This window comes from Manduca sexta, chromosome 22 (assembly GCF_014839805.1).
Source record: "Manduca sexta isolate Smith_Timp_Sample1 chromosome 22, JHU_Msex_v1.0, whole genome shotgun sequence".
Lineage (NCBI taxonomy): Eukaryota > Metazoa > Arthropoda > Insecta > Lepidoptera > Sphingidae > Manduca > Manduca sexta.
The window spans coordinates 14,643,081-14,649,588 of NC_051136.1; positions in this window are offsets into that span (position 1 = coordinate 14,643,081).

Here is a 6,508-nt window from a genome sequence, read left to right on the forward strand (position 1 = left end):
CACGGGCTTCCTCTAACTATTGAGAGGGAATAGGCTTTAGTCCATCACACGGGCCTAGTGCGGATTGGTAAACTTCACACACCTTCACAATTCCTATAGAGAACTTCTCAGATGTGCAGGTTTCCTCACGATGTTTTCCTTCACCGTTAATGCAAGCGATAATTCACAAAGAATACACACATCATTATTTTAGAAAAATCATAGAAATTAGTGAACTTTAAATTATTTGTAATATTTCCAATTGAGTTTACAACTAATATTCGGAAATCCAAAAGGATTTGTTGGCATCAATAAAAACGCATCAATAAGTATTAGCTATTTTTCTTTCGAAATCGATATCTGGGGATCCTAGCTATTTTTCTTCCGGACTTAATATCTGGGGGTACCTGATGTAACAAAATGCAGATATTAAAATCGAAAAAGAAAATCATCTTATGTCCTTAACTACCATTTCCTTCAAACCGCATCTGTGATCCGTACTCAATGTTTTAACACAAAATCTCAAAACTAACACCTGTTATTGAACCATTGAGAACACCTAGCCACTACTTGTAATCCATTAAGGCGAAGCATTGTATTCCTCGCACAATGCGCTCATTGCAGTGTGACGTCACGCGGCGGTGGAACCGCTGGGTAATGTACCGTGCCTTAATGCGAAACCTCCAGGGATTATCCTCGGAAATATTATTTATTTGATCGAAAATTCAATATGGCTCGTCGTTTATACTTAACCTCGTTTCTGTTGGTGTTTAAAAAAGGGGAACCCCCAGTTTTATTGTTCAACTAGTTGACCCGACAGACGTTGTCCTGTCTTAACTATGTATCACGCGCGCATTCTGTCGATCGCTGACAGCTATGTAAAATTAATATTGTCGTTAAGTTTTCTTAAATTTTCTAATTTTCCGCGCAATTTTTTAAATTTTTTCTTTCATAAGAAACTTCTCTTGACACAAACAAACACAACAAAAAAATAATAGTGAAATCGGTCCAGCCGTTCCAAGTGATGGCGTAAACAAGGGAATTAGGGATTCATTTTTATATATATAGATATATTAATGTAGGCACACATAGTGTGACGTATTAAAACTCTCAGATTTATTATTCAACGAATGCAGTCCCACATGGTGCGATGTACTAAAAGTATGATACTAAAGACTTCAAAATCCTAATGATTTTAATAGCAATGTCAAAGAAAATAAAGCAAATGGTCAGACGACTAGGCATCACTTTCATGTGGTTGGTAGGAGGTTAAGATTAACAATGCAGCTATGAGTCTTCAGGGAAACAGTCCTTCGCGCACGATGTTGTGCCATCTGATCCGGTTTTTGGCATAAACAGCCATCACGGTATTTTACTCTAATGAAATAAATATTTTCATTTTGCGTAAATAATTCCCGTAAATTTTATTTATATTTAAACTAATAAGTAACAAACACGGACTGTAATATTATAAATAAGTATGTTTTCTTATTATTTTAAATGACGAGACGAGCTTACCGTACGCCTGATGGCAAGCGATACGATCGCCCATAAACAGTTGAAACACCGTCCAACTCTATGAATTACAATGTGTTGTTTGGTATTCCACTGCGCTCGCCATTAGACATGAGGTGTTAAGTCGTGTTATATTCAGTAGTTACACTGGCTACAATATCCATCAAACCGGAACACAACAGTGACTACCCACTGCTGCTTGACGGCAGAAATAGACATTGCACTGGTACCCAGGCGTACTCTTACATATTAGAGACCTATCACCGATCCTGGAATTAATCCCACGACCCGCCTCCTTTGACTTATCGAATTATTCCTTGAATATAATCGTTTGCTTCAACAGTAATGAGAATCCTAAGCAAAATGTAGCTCATAGTAAATTGCTTGCTTACGTGAAGCCAGAAGCACCCAACAATTTCATTTATGTTCAATATTGAACGCAATTTACGCGACGTATGCAAGTATTTCACCGAACAACGAGATATCGGATTCCATGAGATATTTGAACTGGCGACGGTAACAGTTCTCGACTAGGTAATATTTTCAGAAACCAATAAAAATGTTGAGAAAGTCTGTGCGGAATTGGAAGCATTGGGTTCTAATCTCATGATTCCTTTTTTTTATTAAAGATAAAATCAAAGAGAGTACTGAGTATGTCATCTCCTATGACCTTAAATATCCAAAATCAGAGATGTCTATGCATTACTCGAGATAATATTTCCAAAGCGCATGAGTATTTTATTAATTACCTTTTAAATTTGATAATCTTTACATTCCCACTTTACGAAATATGATTATTCTAACTACTAAAAAACGATTTATTGTCTTTGTTGGTGACGCAAATACTTTTAGTAAAATATAGTTTTGCTTTTTTAATTATTTAAATTCCGATCCCTCGATAAAAGGTTGTTTTTTATACTTACTTAGTTGACACTTGAGAGTGTTTCATCGTATGTGAATAAATATTTTTAAACCATATAAACCATTCATTTCTCTACACACACATAAATACAACAAAAAAAAGTATAAAAGAAAAAAAAACACACACACACACACACACAGCCTTATATCGCCTATTTTAATTTTAACTGGTTGAGTACTGGCTCATTTTCAACAGTCTGTCTTAATGTAGTTCGCATATAATGTCCTGTTGGAATATCAAATGCAAGACACGTAATTCCTAAAACCAAGATCAAGTCATCTTTCATACAGGATGTAAGATAGGATGCACATCCCGTGAAAATGTACGCGCAAACACAAGCGACTTCTAAATCTAGCGTCTACATCAATACAACAAACATTCAAAGGCACGTAGAAACAGGAAGTATTCCAGATCGCCTGCTCACACCGGACGTAGTCATCTGATCCAAGCAGATACTGACAGAAGGCTCAAATATTTGCACATGAGTGAAAGAAAGAAGATTTTAGAATATACAATCTTCTATATTTAAAATGTTCTAAATTTAAATTATGTCGTTTCTAAGCTATATATTTATGTCGTTTTCAACATTGATGGGATTCACACACACAAACACCTAGGAATTAAAAGTAATAACTCACGCACAACATCAAGCATTTATCCCCGAAGCGTTATGCAGAGGCTCAATCAGGGCACCCACCTTTCGCCAAGTGTGTTCCGTCCGTGATGTGATAGGGGGCAAGCCTATCGCCATATCGGACACAAATTCCAGACTCCAGACTGATACTTAGCAGAAAATCCCAAATATCACTTTGCCCGACCCGGGATTCGAACCCAGGCCATTAGAGCGCTGTCATGCCGCACATGCAGTACAACTACGCTGCCGATACAGTGTTAAAACTAGTAAATCTAAATTTATTAGGTTTTGGAAACGAAAATTATCTGTTTCGTTTTCGCCACGTTCTAGAAACTTTTCTTGTATAAATCAAAGTTTATTATCGTGCGGCCGCAGCCGGACGCAGCGTGGCTTCAAGGCGGGACCGCACTGTAGTGGTTTCCGGTCGTAAGCTAGGGTGCTTTTCTCCTCAAAGCCGAGCGGTAGCGATAATCGCGTTTTCCTTAACGAAAAAGGTTAGGTCTTGAAGATTTTAACGGTTGATAATTTCAACAATTAATTAAATTAATGGTTAGTTTTAACATTAATTTCTGCTCGCGGCCATGCTTGCGCAAATTTAGTTTGGGTCAAAAGTAACCTAACCTCAGGGATAAATTATCTTCTTATTAGTTATAAAACTGGATTAATATTATCAGAGATTGTTGTTTTCAAATATGGTATAAACAAAGTAGCACGCCAATCCTTATATGTCAAACAAAGTACCCCGACGCGTCTGTGTGTCTCAAGGCGATAAACTCAAAATCTACCAAACAGATTTCGATGAAATTTGGTATGGAGTTAGTTTAAGATCTTGGAAATAATGTAGGCTTCAGTTATCTTGGGAAAATATATTATGGCGAGACGTTATTCTGGAAAACTCTTTCACGCCGGCGAAATCGCGAGTAATAGCTGTTATCTAAATGGAATAGATGCGAAAGTATGTTTGTAATTTTGTTCTTTATTCAATCAGCTACGAACCCGTATGGCCGAAAAATGCAGGCGAATGAACATTTACATGAGCGAAACAGCAAGCAACAGTTATTTTGAACACCCATACCAACCTAACCTTCTGTGGACATCGCAATTGTGGATATACAGCTGGCCTCTGATTTTGACTCGCTTCATGAATATTTCATACTTGTGGCATATGTGAACACTGAAATTCAGCGAGTGAATGGTACAGGTCAAGCTGTTAAACTTGGTTTGAGATGTATGTTATTTCCTAGTTAGGTGTTATGAGAAAGTCCAGTGTCATCAAAACGAAACACACAAATTTCGGTTAATATGTACAGAAAATACTGGTTAAATATATTTATGTCTTACAGATGGTTTTAATAAATGATCTCAATCTCAATCTTCAATCTGATTCTGAGAATGAACCAATCAAAATAACTCATTTGTAAGCGTGTAAGAAACTTTGTTCTGATTGGTCGAAAAAAGCGTTTGGGATCGTTTATTGAAAATGGCGGTTAGTAATGTATCTAAAAGTGGTAGCCGCGAACTGTAAAATGGCTATCAAAATGGTACTACAGAATTACAGAGAAACGATTTGAAATAACACCTTATATAGTGAGTGTATTTATGTATTTATACAGACATGGAAAATTGACCCCACTACACCTAATGATAAGTGGAGTTGAGTCTAGATACAGGGTGGCAAGTCGACATAATTATGGCGGCCTGTTGGATCGGATATACACAGGCAGATCCCAGAACGCGACACTTACGTGGGCCACTATGGCGGCTATTAACACCTTTTGTACGGTAGTAGCTATCCGATTGGATATATTGTGTTCATGATTGGTAGAAATAAAATAACACCAAGTGACCCATTTACGCGTTTGTCGGTTTAAACCATAAAAAACAATTTATTTAGCTGTCGTCCAAATGTAAATCTTATGTTTGAAGCTCTTAAAGTTGGATTTTAATTTGAGTGCATAATCTTAATATACTCTATTCTCTAACTAAATATTTAAAATACGTTAAAAGGAGCAGTAGCAATATTTTATTACACGTTAGACAACGTCAGGATTACAGAAGAAATTAATACTTTAATAGAGATAAAAGCGAAAATTTCTCCAATAACGATAGTACAACTGTTTGAATTATTGGAACATTTCGCTTGTTCGGATTAAAAGCCAAGACTGATACTCCGAAATCGGTTTAGTGTCAAAAGGATCTCACAAATTGGAACGTTTATAACAAGCGGTTCGAGATAGGAGAATTTAATTCTAGTAATGAACTATGCTTTAAGAAATACTTCCTTTTTAGATTGCATTTACTTTAAATATACTCTTCATTTGTATTCTATCGGAATTCTTTCAAGTAGTGCTAGTAAAATTGTTCTTCGGAGAAGTTCTTTACAATACCTGTAATAGGCTAGCGTCGCTAGTATGTTGGAATAATCTAAACTCTCTCAGCATATCTCTCTTAGTAGCAGAAGACGTTCATACTGAGCTGTGAGATAGTATTTAATACAGTTGACATTACTATCATTATTATTGCCGTATGTTACTGACAGCTTAAATGTTTACTTTTCTCTTATATAATTAGGCCTTTAGACTTCGTCTACTCGCAGGAACCAGTTTATAGGCTAATATTGAAAACATAAATAATTATGTTCTATTGCTCTGTCTTATCACATTATGTTAAAGCTATTTGTATCCAATTCTATCTTCATCATGAATAAGGCTGTCCACGGAATACCGACGAAGAAGCAGCTTCGCTTTTGAAATTGATATAGTCAATACCATATTCTTTTTCATCAAAACCCTTATCCCAATAACCAAACACAGTAGAATGGTTAACTAGTCTGCTCGTTCATCCACTTTAAAGAGAACAATTTAATCCATCGATACTCCAAGACGTACGATACCTGAGATTAAATTAAAGGTTAAACTGTACCAGTAGACACGTACATTTCTAATCTGTATGTGCACTCGGCTGCATGACTCATGGCGCCCGCTCGGCCCTGCATCTGCCTGCACAGAGATCATAAATTCGCTCGTTCGATTTACGAATACCGATGAGGCTTCCAAATATAGGCGAGGAGATGTGTACCTTGGTCAGTTTGGAGTGTTTTAAATTTGGAATGGATGGGGAATTCCCTGGGAGTTTCTGTCCCGGGATACGCACTTAAACAATACAAACTTCAATGGTATGTTTAAAAAAGAATAAATATATTTTTGGATAACTGTAGCTTAGACAATTATTCAAAATTGGAATATCTAAATGTTTAGTTACAACCAGTTCGATTCAGCAAATTAGGTTTAAGTATACACTAACTTCTAACCTACACCTTTAATTAACTATCGTCAATTTGAAAGATGTTTGAACTCTGCTTCCCTGCAGTCCATAAAAGCAGACAAGAGGCCAAGAGAAGCAAGCAATAAAAATCTATTGATGTAGAACCGTACCACAGCGTACTGACCAAGTAACGA